Below are 25,522 nucleotides of genomic sequence, written 5' to 3' on the forward strand. Positions count from 1 at the left end.
AATTAACCCAACACTGAGAAAACTACCTGATTGATGGAGAAAAATAAGAAGCTCTCTTGTTGTATTGGTAATACCAGACAAATGAAAATCAATAGTATTCTTAATTTTACATGTTCGAAGATAAACAAATTTAAGTCTGTTTTAGTTGTGTTTATAATCATTTGGAATTAAGGGGTAACCCTTAATTCCTGTTTTCTGAAGAAATCCTGTAGATGTATTTAAATCTATAACTATATTCTAATCATTGTAAAGCAAAGTAAATTACTTTAAAGATCAATGAATAATGCTTCATTGGGTATATAATATTAAGAAAGATCAATGAATAAGCAAAAGACTAGGGAGATACAAAGATTAAATAAATCAACGCTGATTTTAAAATATCAACCCCTATGTGAAAGAAGGATAAGTAGTATGTCTGTATTATCTCTTATCACTGAATGTGTAATCTCTAATTTTTTCCAAATAAGAAACTTAATAAATAATAAAATCATAAGATCCTTAATATATAATATATAACATAATAAACATGTTTACTGAAAGCCACTTCTACAAATACTTCCACTCCAAATGTATAAGAACAATAAAATGAAGCTACTAGTATTTGATAAACAAGTATGTTGCTTGAAAAGTAAATTGTACATAATTTGTTTTGAAGGTGTATCAGATTTATACCTCCCTTTTCTTTTGTAAGTCATAGTGTGAAGGACACAGTACACAATGTAAGATATGGCAATATTATCTCTGGAAAAGTCTTTGACTGCATAAGTACAATGTAATTGAACGAATTCTTGACTGACAAATATTACTTTTAATCCCCATTTTAAATTTACTTTTATATGACAAAAGGACTAGAATACTTTTTTTATGTAAGACTTTTATATAGAAATTAGATTTTTAATTTTTAACTTTAAGAAAGAACATACTTTGTGAAAAATCACATATAGATGATCTAAACTGTTGTACTTCCCTAATGGAATGGCAATATACTGTTTTGTATACTTATTTTTCAACGAAAAATCTCTGTCATTCTGAAAATGGTGATGCAAACATAAGTACCTGCTCATTATCTTTTCAATCAAAATTCTTTCCAAATAGATCTTCCTTTGATAGAGCTATAAGAAGCTCAATTCAATTTATTTTTATATTGAAAGTTTATACAAAGTATCATAAAATATGACATATCCAGAATTAAAACAAGAAATACCTCATTGTATGAGAGCAGCATTTGACATGTACTAACAGAAGACAAAGATTGCAGATAAATTGGTGTGTAAGGAAAGAATATTGAAATTTAAGACAGCTTATTAAAATAACTTTCATTCTCGCTGAAAGGTGGAAATATTAAAAGGGAATGTATTTTCATTGATGAAAGGAGGAAGGAAGCATGAAGTTACAATGTAACAAAGTAGTTCTTTGACAAGGAATTGTTTGTTCAAAAACCTGAGTATATTTATTTTAAATTGAGGTGTAGTCTGTATATAGTAATTTCACACCTTCAAAATGTATAGCTCATTGTGTGTTGACAAATGAACTCAGTTCTGTACCTTTTCTTTCAATCAAAATACAAAATTAATCCATTACCCCATAAATTTCCCACAGAGTTCTGTTCAGTCAGTTCCCACCCCCCATTTCACCCTCACAGATCCCAACCGTTCTGCCTTTTTAAGAATGTCATATAAATTGAATCAAGGTGCAGCCCTTTATACCTGACATCTTTCATGGATCATTATATATTTTTTATATCCATGCATGTATTAATAGTTTGTTCCTTTTGATTGTTGAATGGCATTCACTATATAATTGAGTAGACCAGAATTTACCTAATTTCATTGATGAATGTTTTGATTATTTGCTATTTTTCTCAATATGAATAAAGCTGCTGTGTATATTCAAGTATAATCATTGGCATTAGCCTATTATTTTCTGAGACAAATACCTAGAAGTGGAAATTCTAAGTCACATGTTAAGTGCATACAACAAGGAAATGATCTATTAATTTTCCCATGGTAGTGGCGATTTTTTGCATTCCCACTAGCAGTGAGTAATAATTCACATTATCATAGGTATGTATGTGTGTGAGTACGCATGTGTGTATATATCATAAAGATGGTCACCAAAATTCTGATAGAGTTAATAAGTAAATTTGGGTAAGATTGCAGTATCCACAAACAGTAGAAAAAATAAAAAAGAAATTTCATAATATTAACAGCAGATTAGAAAAAGCTGAAGAATAATCGATGATCTTGGAAGTGACAACAGAAAGCAAACTGCAAGGACTCATGCTGAGTAAATACTAATGTGAGATCCTTCTCAGGTTCATAAATGGTAAAATGCAGGGGGGAAATGTATGTTTAACAATTTGAGAAAGAGGAGTAAATAAGACCATTTTATGAAAGGTTTGAAACCCTGGCTAGCACATTATGACTTACTTGTAGACAGCAGGAATTGGCCAAGCACTTTTCTAGCAGGTGGGTGCTATGATTAGAAATATGCATGATGTCTCCATCATGTCCCAGAAATGTGTGACTGCAAAGGACTGCCTGCCTCTGGGAGTCAAATCTCTAAGAAAAACATAAATACACCTATTTAAGAAATCTACATAATTTTACCCAATACAATTCAGGTATTCTTTTCTCCAAGAAATATTACGCACAGTCACAGGACCATGCCAAATCTCCCACTGTACTATGCACATTGGGACAAAGCTGTTGCATTTTCAGAAAACAAACATTAAGGAGATCCTGACACCATGATTTTCAAAGTTGGAGATCATTATCTCATTAAATAGTGTGCTGTTGCCTGGTTTTGCGTGTATTCCCATCCCAAAGATTGAATAATGAATACAATTATAGCAGTAGGGAAGCTGACAAGACAATCAGGGGAAAAAATAAACTCTCACAATTATGGATATTAGTTGATCAGAGTGACAGTTATTTACCTACATGAAGTGAAAGGTTGTTTTTCCTTTTTTTTCCCTTAAACTGCTTTATGCTTAGGGAAAACCTAGATGAATCATTTCAATTACAATTTTCAGTTAAATGAAAGAAAAAAAATATAATTCTGCAGAATGTTTTGAGGACTTACAATTAGGGTGATGGAAGGTCCTGGTTTACTGGAAGAGAATTTTGTTTTATGACTCTTGTAATGTCTAACTAATGAATACTACATGCCTTTCTACTCTCAGAACTGCCCCTGCTGGATTTTGAAACATTTGTTCAATTAGCATTACCATAAAGGACAGTAGTGTGCCCTGTCAAAATAATTCCAATGAAAATAGAAGGGAAACAATGTTTAGAATTTGGTTTTCATGTGGTAATTTTAAATGTTCCCCTGCAATTTCATTTAATTCAAGTATGATAAACCCTTTTGATGGTTTTACTTTCCTAGGTTTACTAAGAAAATATAGGACTCTAGAGAATTCTCTGGAACATCACTTGAAGACATCTGCAACCACTTTCATGATAGTGTAGATATTATGTAACTACAAATATAGGCTTGAAAATCAGGTTGCCTTGATTTGACCTCTAATCCTGCCAAATTTATGGAATGATATCAGGCAGATCACTTAAACTCTGTAGGGATGTAGCTATACCATTTGCAAAGTAAGGTTTTATGATGTTTGCAATGTATTAACATTATAAAGCTATTAGATAATACTTGGCTCATTGTCAGAACTATGTACTTGTCTACTATAATAATAATAGTTTCTATAGCATATTAAGAGAAAATAAAAAAAAATAATTTATATTTTTCTCAAGTGTCCTAATCAATTATAATTCTGTTGGGAGGAAAAGGTAGATGATGGTGGATTTTCAGACCCCATGAAAGAAAATGCATATAAACTATAGAAGTGACTATCCTTTACCAAGAGACTAATAATTGATATTTATCCACCTTAAGGAATAGAACATATTAAAATAATAAGGGAATTTTTATGAATATGAAGCCAAACACTATTAGAGGAACTATCACTTTAAAGAGTTGATTACTGGAATCATCATGAACTATTATGTTTACATTCTCAAGACTTTAAAACAATTGCACATTTTATCAAAACCCTTACTTGTTATGAAATTATTTGTCATCTGCCCACAAGCTGGAGTCCAGAAAAGTTTAACTCCTTTCTTTTAGTTTCTCATGCAGCAAATTTAAAAAGTGAAATTTAAATAGTAAGTTCTTGGGGTAGGAGGCAGGGTTCTCAGGGAAGCTTTGTTTTCTTACCAAACTCACATTTAGGAGTAAATGATGTCTCTTATCACTTTCTTCTGCTTTGAAAGAGAAAATGCAATTTGGAGATTTAGTGGAAAATTTTTCAACCATGAAATATCCAACAGATATGTTAAGTAAAACAGAAAGGGTTGAATCCCAGCAGTTTGGGAGGCTGTGGCAGGAGGATTACAAGCTCAAAGCCAGCCTCAGCAATGGCGAGGCGCTTAGTGACTCAGGGAGATCCTGTCTCTAAATGAAATACAAAATAGGACTGGGGGTATGGCTCAGTGGTTGAGTGCCCCTGAGTTTAAAAAAAAAAAGAGGAAATAAAAGGGGTGGTGGTGATATTCTTGGCTTGTTCACAAGTTCTGGGCTGCTACCTTGAAGTAGGTAAAAAGCTATCTATTTACTTAAGCCATCATTAAATGAGTTTTCTGTTAGTTTGTTTGCCTTAAATACATTTCTAAACTATTAGAAAATTTAAGATGACTATAATTTTACCTTAGCTAGAATCACAAAATCTTGAATTTTGTATGCATGAATTTTGAATTCATGGATTTTTAACTTATGAATTAATTTGAGGATGTGTAACACACTAGGAAATTCATCACACTTTGGAGGAGAATTTGGTAATATTCCAAGTACTGCACAAAATGAAATCACAAGGAATTCAAAGAAGGAAAATTAAGCACAACTGATTAAGTCATACAATAGTAAAGATTATAAGCATATGTAAAAAACAAACAAACAAAAAGCCTTCAAGAAACCATTGCTCACAGATGCTAAATTCCACACAACCAAAAGTGTTATATTATGGATATTTTGTTCTTAAAACATATGCACTGCCCTTTGTCATTACAAATGTGTAAGAATTGTTTGTTGATATTGATTTCATATTCTATTATCTATATAAAATCAGAAGTAAAAAGTAAGTAGATGCAGGATATGGCTCTCTTTTTACACTAAAGTGTCATTGTCTAAAGAAAGTCATCTCAATGAAATTTTCACTAACTGTTGCTGAAGAACATTGAATAGGGTTTAAGTTAGTTATAGAGACCTTTAGATTTAATTCAAATAAGTTAAGGATATATTTTACATGGCAAGAATCGAGCTCATTCAAAATAATAAAATTCTACACACATAGATCTATGAAGAAATATGTCATATTCTTGGAAGACTTAACAAAATTAAGATTCCATTTTTTCCTAAATATGCCAATAGGATTGGTGCAATTCCCACCCCACAAAGACAGAAGTATTTTTGTTTGGGAATAGAGGGATATGCAAACTCATTCATATAAAAGAACAATTTACAGAATAAATGAAATAGGGAGGAATATTCTGTCAATATTATGACACTGTAAACATGTATGAAGGCAGTGTAAAATCATGGAAAGACAGTAGAATAGAGAAGTCAGTCCAGAAACCCAACCATACTTGTTAGCGCTTTAATAGATATCACATATATTTAATTTTAGGATTTTAGGGGGGAAATGTAATGCCACAAACCTCAATATGTCACATTTTGAGATCCATATTATTCTGCCACCATTATGGTCATTTACCTATCTTGTCTGTAGTCGTTCAGTGGCCTCTGTCTGCAACTCCAGTCTCTCATTACCATATGCATAATGACTGTAGATCAGGTAACATTACCCACCCTTATGCTTTAAGGACCTCTTCACTACTATGGCTTATTTCATTACTATAGGGGTCAGTGTTTATGGAAAGGAGATGCCCATTGTTCTCCTTGAAATATGTGGTCAGTGTGGGGAGAGATGAAAGTGAAGCTTTCTCCCCTGATTAATCTGCTCTGACATCCGTGCATTTTTGGGTACCTCTCTGTATATGCTACCCAGGGAGTTATGGCTTTTTTTCCTCCTCAAATGCAGGTCAAATTAAATTCAGTTTCAATTAGTTAACCAAGACAACTACTAGAGTCAATTCTTTTTGAAGCATCTCAGAAATGTATTGTAAAGATCAGAATCCATTTTAAACTGATTTCCAGCATCAAAGTCTGTTTGCACTTTATAACATGTGATGGTAAAATATAATAAAAGAAATTGAAGGGAAAAAACATGATAGAAATGCCAATATTATCATGGCATTTAATATATTTTAGCACTTCTCTATAAGCTAATTATCATAAGAATAATACAAGGATGTTGAGGATGTTTCACAAATCTTCAGTTCTTCACTGGTGAAATGCTTTTGTTAACTGCTAATGAAAAAACAAGTAGTTAATTATAAAGTGACAGCCATTGAGCTGCAAATTTTAGTACTTTCATTTCAGCAACTGATTGTTACCATCTCAGAATCTTTAATGGCGATGCTTGTTCTCAATCTGAAAAGAAAATATAAAACATGCCTCCACTATTTTGAATGAATGTGAAAATGGTTGTCTGTAAAATCAGTGTCATTTTCATTATATTCAATTTAAGTTTTTTAACTACCAACCCTTATTATGAAAGAATACTTTGGCTTGTTGATTACTCATGGGGACAAGAGATGTATGTACATGTACCTTTCTTTTGCCCAACAATGACAGTTCTTTTTTCAAGAACTTTTCATAAAGGATACCAACATTCCCTATAGCAAATTATTTGTTAATCTCAATCTCTGGTGTCACCTGCTAAACAATAGGAAGGAAAAAGCTTATATAGATTCATTAATTTTTACTTATTTTTAATACTTTGATAAGCATTAGACCTCTACCTATTGTGGTTTTCTATTTTCTTGGATAATTTTCTCTATAAAAACAATTGTCATTTACTGTCTGAAACTATTATCAGAACTACAAAGGGAAGTTGTTATGAGAGAAAAGAGAGGAACTGGAGAATTAAATTGACCAAATTATGTTATGTGCATATATGAATATATCACAATGAATCAACTATATTATGTATGGTTATAATGCACCTATAATGCCAAAAGTTTTTACAAAAACAAAAATGAAAACTAACAATCAGAAATTTACAGAATTGCCATCCCTCATGTGACAGAACCATGTATCAATTGCTTTCATGCTGTATTTTCTGCATTTCAGAGGATTAAAAAAAACACACTTAGAATGATTCTAAAAAGGTAACAACTATTTTGGAATAATTACTTATTAGGGCAGCTAAGCAGTTCCATGATGGACGCTTCTCTTAGATGATCTCCATAGGAATATGTAATATACACTCTGGTCAGAATGTAAACAACAGAATGCAATCTGAATTCCACTACTTCATTCATCTTTCAGAACACTTTTCAAAGAGTTCATTGATTCTAACTTCCTCCATTTCTGAAATGAAGTTCAATAAAGCCAAGAAGCACTTTATCTTCCAAAAGTGATACATTAGAAAATTCCTCTGTTGGATTTAATTAGGTGAGATGTCTGCAAATGCGTAATTAGTTCACTCAGCAAATGAGCTAAGAAATGTTTCTCAGAAGGCAGATTTATTATATTTTCACCTTCAGGACCCAAGAGGAAACATTATTATTTAAATAAACACTTCTAATGAAACTGTACTTCTTCCACTGGTATAATTTGAAATAAAATAAACAGCAAATAAGACTTAATAAAATCATCTTTTATCAGTAATTTATCTTTTAGTGCAAGTTTTTATTCATTATTAGGAATTTTATTTAAAAACTTTCTTTGGTTAAATGTTAGATACAAAATTTAAGGAGTTATTGCTTAGAAATAGCATACATATTTTACTTTCAAGAAGACAACTGAAAAAATGATTCCAACCACAGTTGGCAAATGTGAATTTTGACCATCTTTATATAACTAATTTTTTTCCCCTAAAATGTGCTTAAATAATTGCATTTACTAGGAATTTAACTTTCAGCATCTATAGTGGAGTTGACTGAAATGGATTCATGGATATTTATTATCACATATATATTGTATCACAGAAAGGTTAACTTTGCATTCTTCAAATTAACCAGTGCCTACAAGCAAATCCAACCACATTATAACTGCACCAACTATCTATACAATAGCACTAAACCTAACGTCTTAATAAAATTATAAAAATCCTTGTGTCACTTTTAAATTGACCACACTGAGGAAATGAAATGTTATATTAGACTTCCAGTCTGAGTTCCAGGTTAATGAATTGAACTCAGAGAAATTATTTCTATATTTTTTATTTCAACAACAGCTGGCATTTGAGTTTTAAGCCTTTGCTTTCATTGAGATTTTACTAATACCTTAAATACTGAAGCTTTCACTACCACATTTGTCACTCTGATTGTGGTTTTTAAGATATATAATATGTTAAATACTATTTTGGATACTGAAGTGCATCTGCAGTTCCATGTAATACTTATATTGAGTATTTGTTTACTATTATGAAACAATGATATATTTAAGTTTTGCTAAATTGTTAGTATAATTTATACGAGGAAGAGAAATCTGATTATTTTTCAATCTGGAAAAAGCAGTTTTGTCCCCTTTGTTTAGATAATAGTGAATAGCTAATGGCTTGAGACACACATGAAAATTTGAAGAAATAAAACCATTTCTTATCAATCACTCCACATGATATTGTTTTACCAAGAAGTTGTGCAACTGAGTTCTTACTCATCACTCACACAATATCTAGGTCCTGCATCACTTCTTCAGTGGAGATTGAATGTCAGACTCTCAACTCTACAGTCACAATGTTGTTGCTTAAGCAATTTGGGAGGAACTTCAGGCCTTGCCATTTATAACTGGGACAAAGGATTGGTTATAAACATTGAGGCAACCAGAATATATAGAGCTAACCATTTATACTATCAATGGAATATTCGGGTTAATAACAAAAAAAAATCATTCTTTTCAATGTCTCTTCATTTCATAGGTATGAAAAAGTGCAAGGGTACTTTCTATAAGTTCATAGAATAAAATCAAACCACTTGTTTAAACTGAAAAATATTTTAAAAGATACAATGAAGTAAGAAATAGTATCCTTTCTGAAATAATTGTGAATAAAATCCTATCACCTTCAAACATACAATATTTGTAAAAAAAAATGCTTAGTACTTTTAGGGTTTTTGTTACCTTGTCATTAAGGGCCAGGTCCTCCAGATAAAAGGCATACCGATCTGGTTCTTCATAGTGTACAGAAATGGGGAATATTACCACTAAATAAAGCATCTGCTGTAGCTTTTCTGTGTTTTATATTTACCTGGCTATAGATCTCATTTCTATTCCTAATTTGCTAAAAGTTGTTATAAGTAGGTAGCTCTATTTTATTACATTTAGCTAGTATCTATTTAAAAAATGGTAGTAAGCCAAGCATATCCAAGGATTCCTCATTCTTGGATTCAACCAAACTTGAATCAAAAATATTAAAATAATGTTGTCTTTTCAGAAAATGTATAGTTTTTTCCTTATACTTATTTTCTAAACATTACAGTATTATCATGATTTCCTAGCACTTACATTATGTATTATAAGTTATGTGGAGATGATTGAAAGAATACAGGGGAACATACACAGGTTTTATGCAAATACTACATATTCTGCATAAGAAATTTGAACATCCTCAGATTTTTCTATACTTGGGACAATGAGGTGGGCGGTAATTCTGGAACCAGTTAAGTACCTCATATGTGCCAAGAGACTACTGATGATTCCCATGTTGTTGGTACAGGAAGCACACTCCACATTTTCTTTTCTTTTTTTCTTTCTTTCTTTTTCTTTTCTTTCTTTTTTTCCTTTTTGGCATCAGAGATTGAAAGCAGGGGTGCTTAACCACCAAGCCACACTCCCAGCCATTTGTTTTTTGGTACTGTGGATTGGATTTAGGGGCACTTAACTACTGAGCCACAACTCCATACCTAATTTGTATTTTATTTAGAGACAGGGTCTCAGCGTGTTGCTTAGAGTGTTGGTTTTGCTGAAGCTGGCTTTGAACTTATGATCCTCCAGTTCCAGCCTCCTCAGCTACTGGGATTACAGGAATGCACCACTGGACCCTGCTCAGGGACCATGTTTTGGGAACACTACTTAGGTTTCACTCAGGTGAAAATTTTTTTTTGGTGGCAAACTTGCCTGGGTTTGGCTTATTGAAATGTACCTTCTTTTGCTATTTTTCTATCATTTTGTTTTTTATTGCAGGTCTGGGGCTTAAACCTATTATTCTTGAACGACACTTTCCCTGGATTCACCATTCTAGCTTGACAGTTAAATTTCTTACAGATTTTTAACTATATTATTTCACATATTTCTGAATGCTTTTGGTTTTTGAAAAGTCAAATGTCAGTCCAATTATTTTTCCTTGTAAAAGGCTGTCCTTTTTTTCTCTAGGTATTCTAAGAAATATCTCTTCAGATCTGTGTTAGATTTTTCTTATTGCTGCAACTAATTTTAGTTGCTAAAAAAACCCCACAAACTTATTATTTTACAGTTCTGTAGAAGTTTAAAAGTTACTCAGAAAGCCAAAATGAAAGTCAACAGGAATACACTTCTTTCTAGAGTCTATGGGAGATTATCAATTACTCTTCCTTTTTCAAATTTCTAGAAACTTCCTGCATTCCTTGGATTAAAAATCTCTTCCTTCATCTTCAGAGATGACAACAAGAAGTAGTGTTCTTATGTCAAATTTTCCTGACTATAACCAGGGAAGATGTTGGATTTGTGTGATTATAGTAGGCTCCTCTGGAAAAAAAATCTAACAACACCAAGGCCTTATCCTTAATTACATCCAAAATATCCCTTTGTCATACAACATGACATGTTCATAGGTGCCAGGGATTAGGATATGAACATCTCTTTGTTACTATTAGGCTCCCTACCACAGTATGACTGTGGTTTTGCTATTCATTTATTCCTACTTGCTCTAATTGCAAAGTTTGGACTCCTATAAATTATTATTTGTATATGAATTTAATCTAGAAATGTTTGTAACCTGTAAATTCTCTGTTCTTATTCCGAGATGCTGTATTTCAATTATCTTTCTCTTTTTTATATATACTTTATTTCTTTTTAATCTTTTCTTTAGCCTTATATTCTTTTGTATGAACTCTGAAGGTCTTACCCTTTTTATGGATATTAAGCATCACTTCTATATCTTTTTTAAAATTTAAATTTTTATTTCTTTATGGAAATTTTATCTTTTTATGTTTAAAATACCATTTTTCTACTTATTTTACGTCATCAATTCTATGTTAATATCTAAAATTATTTTATATCTTTAAATATATGTGCTACATTTATTGTGTGTTCTTTTTAGGAATTAAAATAAAAAATGTATATATGAGTCTGATTCAGCTGACTCAAGCTTCTCCTGACTAATTCATTAATGCATTCTGTATGTTTTTGTTTTTGTTTTTTATGAGTTCATAAGCCTTAACCTATGGTTTGGAATTATACTAAGATTATTTAAAATGGTTTACTTAGGTGCTTGGTTATACCCTCAACTTTGTTTCAGATTTTGCTTTGTTAAATGTGTTATGATATATACAGTCTTAAACATGAGTCTTTTTTTATTTACTTGTTTATTTGTTTGCACATTCCTACATACTTAATATTTATCTATCCTTTTTTATTTCTTCTTCCTCTGGATTTGTTAAAAGCTAATATCAGAATTGCATAAGACTGGTTCTGTCTTTAAAACTGATTTTGTGGCCCTACACGTTTACATTTTGAAACTTAAACAAATTAGTTTTAGAATTTGGAATGCTTAAAGTTTTATTCCCAGAGACTAAATCTTTGTGATTTAGATAGGAACAACAACAACAAATAAACAACAACAACAAAAACACCAATGATTCAAACTATAAATCTGAGAAAAGCAAACCATAGGTTAATAAAAATAATGACATTAGCAAAAACAAATAAATAAAAAGATATAAATGATTTATGCCACATTAAATTCTGTCAAAGTAGCACACAAATCAAGGCTTTGACTAATATGAGACTAGAGGTAGGTACCACAAGTCACCATTTACAAAGCTGCCAGGAGGATATAATAAAATATATTTAGCATGGGATCTTTTTGACACTGAAAGCAGTGGATTTGCTAGTTCACGTTTATTTTAAAGTTATATAACAACATCTATTAGCGAGAAAAAAAAAAAAAAAAAAAACACTTGACCAGATACCTAAGGTGAATTCCTGATCAAGTGAAGCTTTAGATGTTCATTAATGTTGCCTTTACAATGTTCTTCAGATCATGTTAATATCTCACAGCTATTCAGAATAAAACCAGACAAATATTTTTAGCCATACTTAGATGATTTGCTATATTTAATGCTTACCTTCTCTAAATGAAATGTTAAAGTTATTTAAAATTGACTTCTGAGTCATTAGTCACATAAGATTCATCACACTTAAAATGTAAAATTTAATCTAATTTGTTTTATTAGGTATAGTTTATTACATTTCTTAAATACGGTTTTTTATTCTATTACATATTATTTTTAATATTTGTTTATATAAAAATGTGAGGAGTTAGCAGAATTCTTTTTTCTTCACTTTCTACAAACTTCAACAAATGTCCCATAAAGAGCTGATGAGTTCCTCAGTTAATCCTGAGAAGAAAGGAAATGATAGCAATGAGAACAAATGGTTTTTGATGTCATGGAAATGATGATGATGATGATGATGAAGTTTAGCTTTAAGAGTGATGATTTGGAAGTTGCTTTATGGAAAGAGGAAGAGTGAGTGACCCCAATACCAGGCTTTGAATATCAGGAAGAGATGATAATAAGAGAGGCTTGGGAAATCAACCTATTCTGTATCAGGCAGGTTTCTGATTATGACAAGAAAGTGGAGGAAAGACTTGGGAATGTAAGGGTCCAGGGCAATTTGCTGATTACTGAATGGGATGTCCATAAAGAAAGAAGGAAGCTTGAGGAAAGGAGAAAGGTTTTTTTTTTTTTTTTTGGACTCAGGAGATATATTATAGCTGAGTGAGAACAAAAGAAAACAGAATATATTGAGTCAAAATCATAAATGTGATGTGAATTAACCCACTTGTGGAAGGCTGAATGTACTTCCATAATTGTTTACATAAGTACTGAAGAAATGGATCACTAATAATGTTTGATAAAATCAATGGGAGTGGAGGGAGATTGAAAATAGGCAACATATATATTTTTTTGCTCATGTTGTGAGTGAGTGTGTGTGTGTGTGTGTGTGTGTGTGCATTTAAATATTTTATATACACATTCTTTAATGAAAACAAACAGATACAACCACAGACATTTTAGCATAATGTCCTTTTATATTTTAGTACATTAAAAAGGAAAAAGCTGGGCATAGTGCTGAGAGGAGAAAAGAGATGCTGTTTGAAAATTATAAAATAAGGGCTGGGGATGTGGCTCAAGTGGTAGCGCGCTCACCTGGCATGCATGCCGCCCAGGTTCAATCCTGAGCACCACATACAAACAAAGATGTTGTGTCCGCCGAAAACTAAAAAATAAATACTAAAATTCTCTCTCTCTCTCTCTCTTTAAAAAAAATTATAAAATAAAAACTTCATTTAAAAATCAAATCAATGTTATTCACACACAAAAAATAAATCGATGGACTTAAAATTTTTCCAGATTTTTTTCTTTTAAAAAATAATTTAATTTTCCCATTCCCCTCACAAACCTCTTATATGTAATATTGTATAGCAATGAGGGTCTCCCTTCATTTCCATGCAATTTCCCTTTTCTCTCCCTTTCCCTCCCATCTCATGTCTCTGTTTAATATTAATCTTTTCTTCCTGCTCTTCCTCCCTGCTCTGTTCATAGTTGCTCTCATTATATCAAAGAAGACATTTGGTATTTGTTTTTTAGGGATTGACTAGCTTCACTAAGCATAATCTGCTCTAGTGCCATCCATTTCCCTGCAAATTCAGGAAAAGTAGCAGAATACAACAATTACTAATTGGGCATTATGTAAAATTGTGGATGTGTAACCGACGTGATTCTGCAATCTGCATTTGGGGTAAAATTGGGAGTTCATAACCCACTTCAATCTAATGTATGAAATATGATATGTCATGAGCTTTGTAATGTTGTGAACAACCAATAAAAAAAAAATAATAATTTAAATTGGATTTTAACATCTTTTATAAAAACTTCCCTATTCTTGCTTATATTTTTCTGTTTGAACAATTGGATGTTATTAAAATTATAATAAATTGATACATTTTATGTGACAAATAAATTATGAAGAAAGTACATAAGTGTAAGTAAAAGAAAAGGGAATAATATCTACTAACATAATTATAGGTAAATATATATTTTATTATTATAATTAATAAAGAGTAAGAAATTCTCATTAAATTTCTTAAGCATAAATATTTTTTATATTTTGATAATTTATAATTATCTTTAATTTTGTAACATGAATTACTTCCTTTGGGCTAGTAATATACATAACCCTTTTCACTTCTTTTATTTGATGATTTATTATGAATTCTAAACGATAGATTTAAGTTCAAGGGTAATAAAAGAGCATTTAATAAAACTGGTAAGACATTTGTGCAGGACTGCAATTTGCTGTTTACATATGTCCATCTCCCATTATTCTGGCAGAATTTTAAAGATCTAATGTCATGGTGATTCATCTCTGTAATCTCAATATATAGTATAGTGTTAGCATAGGAGAAAAATTCTAAAAATACTTGTGATATGAATACAAATGTCTTAACAAAAGCTGCATTACTTAGTTATTACACTGACGTTAATGTAAAAGTAGTTCTATGATGACCTTAACAGTTTTCCTCCTCATTCAAAATAAAATATGATCTGACTTTTCACCCCAAATTTATAAGAACATGTGTTACAGTTTCTAAAACATGCTTCATGCTCCAAAAAGCATAATGAATTTTATATTTCATGAATAACTGGAAGAAAGCAAGTTGAAGACTACAAACATGACATAAATGATAACTAGAGGAAACATTAATTACCCTGATTTGATCAGTATCGACTGCATACATTTATTGACATATATTACATTGCACTAGAAAGTCTAAATTCAAATACCAGATAAAAATTTTTTGAAAATGCAGTTTTCTTACACCAACTTCAACTACTAAATATTTTCAATAAACATGAAAGTATTTTCTTTTTCATTAACATAATAGATCACATTTGCTGAGCTTCTGATAATTGTAAATATTTATATTTTATATGAGTCTAATTTGAAGGTTAGTATTTTCCCTGTTTAAAAATGATGATCAGTGATAGGCATGCTTTCAGATAAGTCACAATAAGAATTATATATTGATGACTACTGTAACAGAAAGCAGCTTATGTTACTTAAAACAAATGCTGAAAAGTAAACCATAGACAAGACAAAAAGGCTCAAAAGTGTATTAAGTAGATCATCAGCTTTTATAAATGTGAATTTTCAATTTCATTTTCAAGTAGGGTTCTACATGGGTTAGTTTTTAATTTTATCTTCAATAATATATTGAGGAAAATGGCCATTAGGCAGAGGCAGGGGATGAAATCTGAGAAGTTGGTTATGGTCTGAGGCAATGGTTCTCAACCAAAAATACCATCTTACTTAGGAATGTCTGAGACATTATCTATGCCCCACTTGGCACCCAGTGAAGGATTCACACTGGAGATGGTCTCAAACCATCTGTGTTTATACACCCTCAAGTTGATCTGTTGTCCTCCACAGTTTAAGAAACTTTCCTTGCTCTAGGTGGCTCCAGAGTTTCCTACACAATATACCCAAAGGAGGAAGAAATAGGTCCTTTGCCATATATTTTATGTTTTGAGTTTTATTGCAGAAGGTTTTCACACAAGTACAACATATTTTTCAAAACAGTAAAAGAAACTATTATGTTTAAGCCACACACTTTCAACTTAACCAATACAAAATCTGGGTGATTTTGTTTCATCTATTTAATCTATACCTTCACATTCTTCATCACATTTGGATGGTTTACACACATTTTCCAGGTATGGCAAAACCTCCAGACATTTTAGAACACTATTAGTGCAATTTAAACAATGTTATAATGTGCATAAGAAGGATCAAGATCGGGCATTGTGGTGAGTGCATGTAGTCCCCTACCCAGGGGTTCTAGTATAGCCTGCAAAATAGTAGTCTGGTTTTAAACTTCTGTAGTACCACTCAATATGATTAAATGTGACTCTCAAATACTTTCCTTCATCTACACCAAGTCATCAGACAAAGTAAAGTATCTCTCCCAATCCCTTTATAGAAAGCAGCACCACAGGCTGCATGTGGGCTATGGCGATATGGACCAGGGCTAATGCAGCATGGAGAAAGTACCAGGAAACCTATCTAGACTTCTTGTTACACAGTCTGTAACTTCAGCAGCTCTGGAGAATGAGGTAGGAGGATTGCAAGTTCAAGACCAACCTGGGCAAAAGGTAAGACTCTATCTAAAAAATACAATTTAATAATGACTGGGAATGTAGCTCAGATATAGAGTGCAGGCCCTGGGTTCAATTTCCAGTATTGCAAAGAAAGGGAAAAGAAAAAAAGAATCTGGATTCAGAGAAGGCTCTTATAAGACTAGCATATAAATCATATGGTTGTAGTAAAGTAGGACTTTACTAGCAGTACTTGACTATCAATAAAACAGGACATGGATATCTGACAATGTACCCTACAATGTCTGAGATAGATGCAAAGAGCCATCAAGTCTCAAAGAATCCATGGAAACAAAGTATGATACACACACACACACACACACACACACACACACACACACACATATATACTATTTTGGCAAGGTATCTGGAAAGCAGACTGCAGAGATAAGAGATAGTCTAGAGCTCTCCAAACATTACTAATCTTTGAATTATACCTCAGTCTCCAATTCATAGAACACTGGTTCTTATCTTTTTCTTGATCCTTACTTTCTGGCATTTGAGTAAAACCTACCCAGTGGTTAGAATATTGTTCTCATAATTGTCTAGATAAAACCTTTCAGTGAAGCTTTTCACCCAAGGCTCTCCCTGTTCTTTACCTCAGGTGTTTACCTCCTGTGTAATTCATTCCACTGGCATAGTCTCATGCCATTATCACCCACTTTATTATTGTCCCTTCTCCTACACTGATCCTTCCTCCAGTCATACCCAATTACCTCCTGAACAAAAGAAAAAGTTTTAGAAAAATGTGGGGGCAACATTTGTGAACAATAGTTCTAATGATGAAAACAGGAAACCCTTAATAAAGAGAAAAACATGTGGTTTGGTTCATCTTATAGTTTTTGTGAAGACCCTTTGAGCATTATCACCCCAGGAAGTTATATAAAGTTACAACTAATAGGGAGACAGAAAATAGCAATTGTAGGTAAATATAGTAGAGATAAGAAATAGGATATTTCTGTTTTATTATGAGGTAAAATCTGAACAGATATATAAAAATTCTTTATTTCAAATATTGTATGTCAAATTATTGAATGATGCATTCCTAAAACCTTTGTTATCAGAACTATATAGCATAAGCAAATCATATCTACAGAATATAATTCTGCATACTAAAATACACAAAAATATTTTACAGGTTTTTTCCAATTAACATAATGACCCTAATCTGTCAGGCAAAGTATTTTGACTAAGAACATGCTTCATAGATTAAAGAGAAAGTTATTTACCTCCTCAAACCAAAATGCATTTCCTCTTATTTAACTCACAGGAAACTCATTTTTATGCATATTTTTCTTTCTGAAATACTCATGTAAAAATATACATGAGTTATTTTGGGGAGAAAATGTTCCTCATTCAAATACACTTTATTTTGCAACAGCTATCCAAGAAAGATAAAAATAAATAAGTCTAATGATATTTTAAAGTAGATATAGTTTCAATCTTAAAGGAGTAAATATTTTAGCAATATTTAGACTTTACTAGACCTCATTAAAAATGATTTGCTGAGTATTTTGAGCAAAGATCTAGTCTGCCTTACTTACTGTTAAAATCATGCTTCTGCAATCACAAAGAAGACCATAGTAAATGATAATTAAATGTTTCTTTAAATAGCTATTATAGTAAGTTATGATATTTTTAAATAACTATATTTAATGCTAATTTATTTTTTTAAGAGAGAAACACACATACACACACACACACACACACACAGAGAGAGAGAGAGAGAGAGAGAGAGAGAATTTTTAATATTTCTTTTTTAGTTTTCGGTGGACACAACATCTTTCTTTGTATGTGGTGCTGAGGATCGAACCCGGGCCCCACACATGCTAGGCGAGCACGCTACCGCTTGAGCCACATCCCCAGCCCCTAATTTATTATTTTTATAGCCAAAGTTTTACTTCATATTACTCCATTTTTATTTGAAAACAATTTATTCAAAAGTCATGTGTCCTCATCTAATTTTTAATTTCCTCAAGATATGCTATTTGCTTTTAAATATAACATCTACTATTAATAAAATGGATTACTATAGATTTTTTTAAATATAACATCTACTATTAATAAAATGGATTAATATAGATTTTTTAAAGAAAAATCTATAGTAATCCATTTTATTAATAGTAGATGTTATATTAATATCCATTTTTTCACGTATAATAAATCCACCTATTCCATTATCTACAAATCATTATTTTCCAATTCTGCGGTAACTTTCTTGGGAAAATATAGGATCAGGTTTGCTGCTTTTGTCCATTGAAGGATTTGCTTCCCCAGCAGCACTCAATGCCTGAGTATAGCAGGACTGTGGCAATTGTGCACTTTCTGGTAGTTCCAGAATTTTATGCAAAGTATGCATACCTATCTACAAATCATGACTGAATGTTTGCTTTCTCAGTTACCTGGTTATAGAGTACTCTACAAGAGGCCACAAATGTGCATGAAAGCAAAGAGACAATATTATAGGTGTAAGAATGAGGTTTGAACCTCTTGATCATTAATAGGCTCATTACTTATGCCTTCAGAATTATTTGAGGGTAACTTGTTTACACCACTACACTGGAGTGACAGAATGCTGCCACTATGGTACACTTCAACTTTATGGATAGATGGATCAAGAAACACCCAGTTCATCTGATTATTTGTTGGGCAATGTTTAAGTTTTCAGTTTCTTCAGGGTCCATTGGCAAGCTGACACTTTTTGTACAAATGAGATTCTTATGGGTGAATAATGGCATGGCTTTCTCCCTAACCCTAAAGTGTTGCCAAAACCTTCTGATTCATTAACAACCATTTTAACTTTGAATGGGCAATGAAAGGAAAGCAGTTTGTGCACACACCAGAACTGCTATCAAGCCTCCTTTTGCTACATGCACAATTGAAAACAGGCATCTTTCAAGAGAATCAGTAAATGGTATAGACTGTCATGCACAGATTAAATATATATTGCCCCTCAACTTCAGAGGTCCAAGTATCATTATTTCTTTCATGGTATTAGGAGGGACCAGGTGCAGTAACTTTTTGTTTTTCCCCAGAAAGGATTTCGTGTTTGTTCTGAACCTCTAGAAAATTTCTGAACTTTTTCTGAATTTTTGTATCATATATTTCCTATCCTGTGGAATGCATATGTCTCAAAAGATTCAAGCAATGTGATATTACTGTTATTATAAACCAAATGAATAAAGATGATTTTCTTGGCAATGGAGAGATGCTTCAGCTCCCTGGAGAATAAACTTCGATGGTGAGGGGAAAAATTGATATATCCCTGAATTGGGACATTTAAAATGTATGGCTACTAATGTAGTCGTAGCGAATTGCTTATTATTGTCTTTACAAACAGACTTGAGACAAAAGCACTCTCTAATTCAATAACAGTATACAGGTGGTAAAGGATGCATTTTATACTTGAGTAAAGATACAATATTTAGACTAAAAGTTATGATATAAATAGCCAGTTAATTAAGTTAATAATATTCCTCATTTTTCCCTCCAAAAAACATTTGCTGTATGCATAGGCCAAATAGGTGAGTTAAATGGAAATGAGATAGGAATTGTCACTCTGGATTCCTGAAATTCCTTGAGGGATAATGATATAAGCAATCCATTGATAATGAGGTATTACTTTTGTCTTGATATTTTAGTAGGTCAAAGACATTTTTAGGAACATATACTTGACCTTTTCTAATACAAATACACTTTCTCCAAAGATCAAATGATAAATATTTCATATGTAATCTTGGTGGAGGACACAAAAAAGTTTTGAGGTCATATGAATTCATTTCAATTCAGAGCTAGAGTCCACTACATTTACTTCAGTGAGTTTGTGATCTCAAGTCACAGTGGTTTTATACAATTTCTACATGTAAACATATAAATAAATTATGGAATTATTATGAATTAGAATTTAACAATCACTTTGAAATGTACATGATTATTCCGGATATAATGATAATTTTGTAGATTATTGAACTTTTGTAATCAAGATCTGTTTAATGGGAACTGGGGTTGTGGCTCAGTGGTAGAGCATTTGCCTCACACTTGTGAGGCTCTGGGTTCAATCCTCAGCACCACATATAAATAAACAAATAAAATGAAGATATTGTGTTCATCTACAACTAAAAATATATTTTAAAAATCTGTTTAATGGAATTTTTTATGTTGTTTCTCATACATGTATCCAATAAGCGTTTGTTTAAAATATTATCTTAATAGTCATTAGGAAAGACTAAATATTTTACTAGATGTTTAGGCTATGCTTTCTTAACAAAGTCAATATTTAGTATTAGTGGTGTGATTAAATTATTCCAAAAAGTATACCCATTGGTGTGTTTATGACAGTTTATAATCAAGAAAATTAAATTCATTCCTTCACTGAAGGTATAAATGCAATCATGATAAAGATCTGATGTGTTGCACATAAGTAGCTCATACTAAAAGACAAATTAATTATTATTTTGTTTATTTTTAAAGCTTTACTATTTAAAAATGATAATGATAATAAAAATAGTAGTGTGTTTAGAAAAGTAGTTAATTATATTCTGGCACATTCTCCTAATCTACATGAGAACCACACTTAGAGTTTCTTTCCAATTTACCCATAGCATGGACTAGTAGTGCTCTAACAAGAACCATCCAGATCTCCTATCCACTGTAATTACAGTGCCTGGTTTACTCTAGCCTAAAGATTTTTGCTTAGTGTCAAGATCTTTGTACTGTTATGAGCAACTAAAAAAAAAAAAAAAAGATTTTTGCTTAGATGGTTACTCTACCTGTTGGCAACTTTATCCAAATTTCACTGATGTGCTTAAACTCAGCTCATCATTTGAGATCCACTTTCTCAAGAAGCCCACTTACAACTTCAGAAATGGGGTCATGCCCTTTCTTTTAACCAACTTTTTTATCATTGACTAAAATAATTGACAAGAACAACATAGGGGAGGAAAAAAATTATTTTGGCTCATGGATTCAGAGGTTTATTCCATGGTCAACAGACTCCATAACTCTGGGCACAAGCTGAGGCAGAACATCATGGCATTAGGTGCCACAAATGGAAGCAGATCAGAGCATGTCAAGATCTTACAAGAGACAAAATACAAAATATAAATACCAAAGGCACTTCCCTGATGAGCCATTTACTCTGGCCAAACCCTACCTGCCTACAGTTACCATCCAGTAAATCCATATCCATAGATTATTCCTGATTGGGTCAACCTAATTCTTTAACCTCTGCTTATTCTTGCATTATCTCACACATGAGGTTTTGGGAGACAACATATATTTAAATCATAGCACCCGTGTCATAAATTATTTTATCACACAGGAGCTATCTTCTAAAATACTTATTGGAATTTAGAAGTGGTTTTTCTATTTGATTATATTATTGATGGCTAAATCATTAATTATTACTGAATGTTCTAAAATAATAACTAAAAGTTATTGAAAAATTATAACAAGTCAGAAATTACATATACATATGTATACCATTATTTTATTTATATATATATATAATATATATATAATATATATTGCCAATATTAATGTGATTAGTAAAATATATACTCAAATTATGACCTTGTAGTAAATAATCAAATTATTATTCCATCAAATGGATTAGTCCAGTGATGAGTTTTAGCTACCATAATTTAATCATTTCACTTCTGAACATTCCTTCATTAACTTCTGAGCTTTTCAGGGAACTTCTCATATACAAATCATAATAATAAATATATAATTTATTAACAATTACATAGCTTTTAAAAAATATTACACTATAAATAAATTATAATCAGAATAATTAAGGAAATTATGTTCAAGATGTATTACTAAAATATATCCAACAAGATCTGAAAAATGCTGTGTAAAGCATTACAACAGCACACAATTATTTTGAGCTTATTTTGTACATTGCACAATTCTACATTCTTTATATTGATTTATTTAACTCTTAGCAAAACTCTGTGCAACAGAAAAGAGTTTTGTTTTTTGGTACCAGGGATGCAAGTCAGAGGCACTTGACTACTGAGTCATATCCCCAGCCCTATTTTCTATTTTATGTAGAGATAGGATCTCACTTAGTTACTTAGCACCTCACTTTTGCTGAGACTGGCTTTGTACTCTTGATCTTCCTGCTTCAGCTTCCTGAGCCACTTGGATTACAGGCATGGACCACCAACATAAAAAGAGATTTTTAATTTTTCACTGTCAAGATGCATAATAGAAGGTAACTTCTGGATTTATTTTCTTTTTATACATTTTATGTTGTGTTGACTTATTTTTAGGAGACAAAAAATTAACACTGATATTAACACTGACAAAAAATTAACACTGATTTTCTTTTGGAAGATTTGATAGTACAAAAAATATGACTTTTTATCAACTCAGTTTAAGTATATCATAAAATAAAATGCATAATCTGTTAAGAATCTTCTTTAAGCTATTTTTTTCTTTTTAAAATTATACATAGAACTAGAAATGTAAAGAAGTTTTAAGTAACAAAGTTGAAAAAGCGAAGTTTGAATATTTGGATGTCCAAATAAAATTTACCTGAGATAGTATATAAGACAATAGTGAAAAATAAATAATGAATAGGTCTAAAGTTTAGAATACATATTCAATATAGAATTATTTTTAATGAAAATGATTTTTAAATTAATTATGGGAAGCATTAATTATTAAATGAATAGTATTGAGAAACATATTTTTTTCTATTTGGAAAACAACATTGTTTTGCTCTTTGTGTTATATACTTATAAAATAAACTTCAAATTATTAGTGACCAAGATATAAAAACAATACAATTTTTAAAAGTTACAGTAGCTTTAGAAAACAAAGTTGACTATAATTTGTCTCTAATATATAAAGAAGTCTTTAAAAGATCTCACAAAAGTGATAAGTTTAATAAATATATGGTAACATTGAAATTTTAATATCTTTTGTATATAAAAAGTCAAAATATGTAAGTGAAAACATATATATCTAGTGCTGGCACAGTGGTGTACATCTTTGGCTTGGGAGACTGAGCCAGGAGGATCTCAAGTTCTAAGCCAGCCTCAGTAACAAGTGAGGCACTAAGCAAGTCAGTGACACTGTGTCTCTAAGCTCAGTGTTTGAGGGCCCCTGAGTTCAATCCTCAGTAATCCCCCTCCCCTCAAAAAAGACATAAGTCTCTTCACTGACATCATTGAATTAGACAAAGCTGAGCCCATTGTGCAATGGTGATGCCTTCAGTTTTGTGGATGTTCTGAGAACTATTCTTGTTAATACAAGTGGCTACTTTCAGACTTCGCTTTCTACTGAGCAGAAAACTAATACATTGCCAGGATTATTTTTTATACATTCAGAATTCATTGAGAGTGAAGCTATAGACTATATCTTTTTATGAGCATCAGTAAAAAAAAGAAGAAACTGAAATTTTTGTGAAATAGCACAAGTAAATAGGGTAAGTCAATATTTGTCTATATTCTTTCATAATCATAAAATTCCTGCAGTCTACCTAAAAGACTAATCAATGTGGGGTCATATATTTTATTAATTCATAAATCCTTGAAATCTTGACACAGAATTTTTATATTGAAGGAAAATTTTTATGATTAAAGAAATTTATTGATAATCCAGTCTGGAAGAAATTCAATCCAACTATTAAATACTGTTGTAATGGATCCTAAATGCCTATAAATTTAGAAAGGCTTTGGTTACATCATTCATAGGTGATTCCACTTGGAGGCTGTACTGTACAGATACCGTTTGGGAAAACCTTACATAAAGAACAGCAGTTACCATTGACTTAAGCCTTTGTTGCATGGAAATCATGATCTTGTCTTTTAAAGAATATTTGCTGACCAGAAAAGATAAATGTTTTCCACACTTTATGGTAATAACAATAAAACCTCAAATTAGAATGGTAAATTTTGCTGGTGACTAAATTACTTATTTAAAAAATTTTATATAATGATTATTAAATACACCATACTAACTACTTGATTTGTTACTGGAATGAAATAATTACGCAATTTTAAAAATATGTACGAAATGAATATCAATTATTTAGTCAAATATACATGCAAATATTTTTTCAGTCTTTTCCTGCAGAAACACTCTTCTAAAGACCATGTTCTAAAGACCATGTGTTCTAAAGACCATGAAGTATTGTATTACTACTCTTTCTTGGTATTTAAAAGTGTAAAAAGAATGTAAAAATGTAAAAAAAAATAAATGAAATATTACAAAAATGAATCATCATAGCACATTATTTTGGTCTCTAAATGCTCTGTGTCATATACATTATCAATTTAAAAATATTGAGTTATAACCCTAAAATATGATTATTTGCTGTCATTTGCAGTTTCCCATTATTTTTGTGAGACTACAAAACAAATACAAATACCAATGTTTAAAATAATAATAGAATTATAAGATAAACTGATTTTCACATTTTATTATGCACAAATAAAATTTAATAAGTTGTTATTAAATATTAATATTTGTCTTTAATACTTGATGAAATAATTATTTGAAGACACATTTTTCATTGCAGTGTATGTCAATTATTTTAAAATTATAATTAAAAAATATCTTCTAAAAGACACCTATATTTAAAGGAATAAAAGCCTCTTAGGTGATATTTGATGAAATGATCTATTTTATTTTCCAGTATGAACTAACTGCCTGCTGTGCAAAATATTTTTAAATATAAAGTAATACATTTCTATTTTCATAATGTCAATTAGAATATATTTGGGGCAAAAAAAGAGAAACTTTCCCAAATTCTTATTTAATAAATTTTATTTATCAGATTAGAAAGTATGATTTTCCAGTATTTAAAAAAAAAATGTGAGGACTGGGGTTGTAGCTCAGTGATAGAATGCTTGTCTAGCATGTGTGAGGCAATGAGTTTGATTCTCAGCACCACATAAAAATAAATAAAATACATGTATCATTTCCATCTATAACAACATGTGAGCATGTTAACAGCTGATTGA

This window comes from Urocitellus parryii, chromosome 2 (genome assembly GCF_045843805.1).
Source record: "Urocitellus parryii isolate mUroPar1 chromosome 2, mUroPar1.hap1, whole genome shotgun sequence".
NCBI lineage: Eukaryota > Metazoa > Chordata > Mammalia > Rodentia > Sciuridae > Urocitellus > Urocitellus parryii.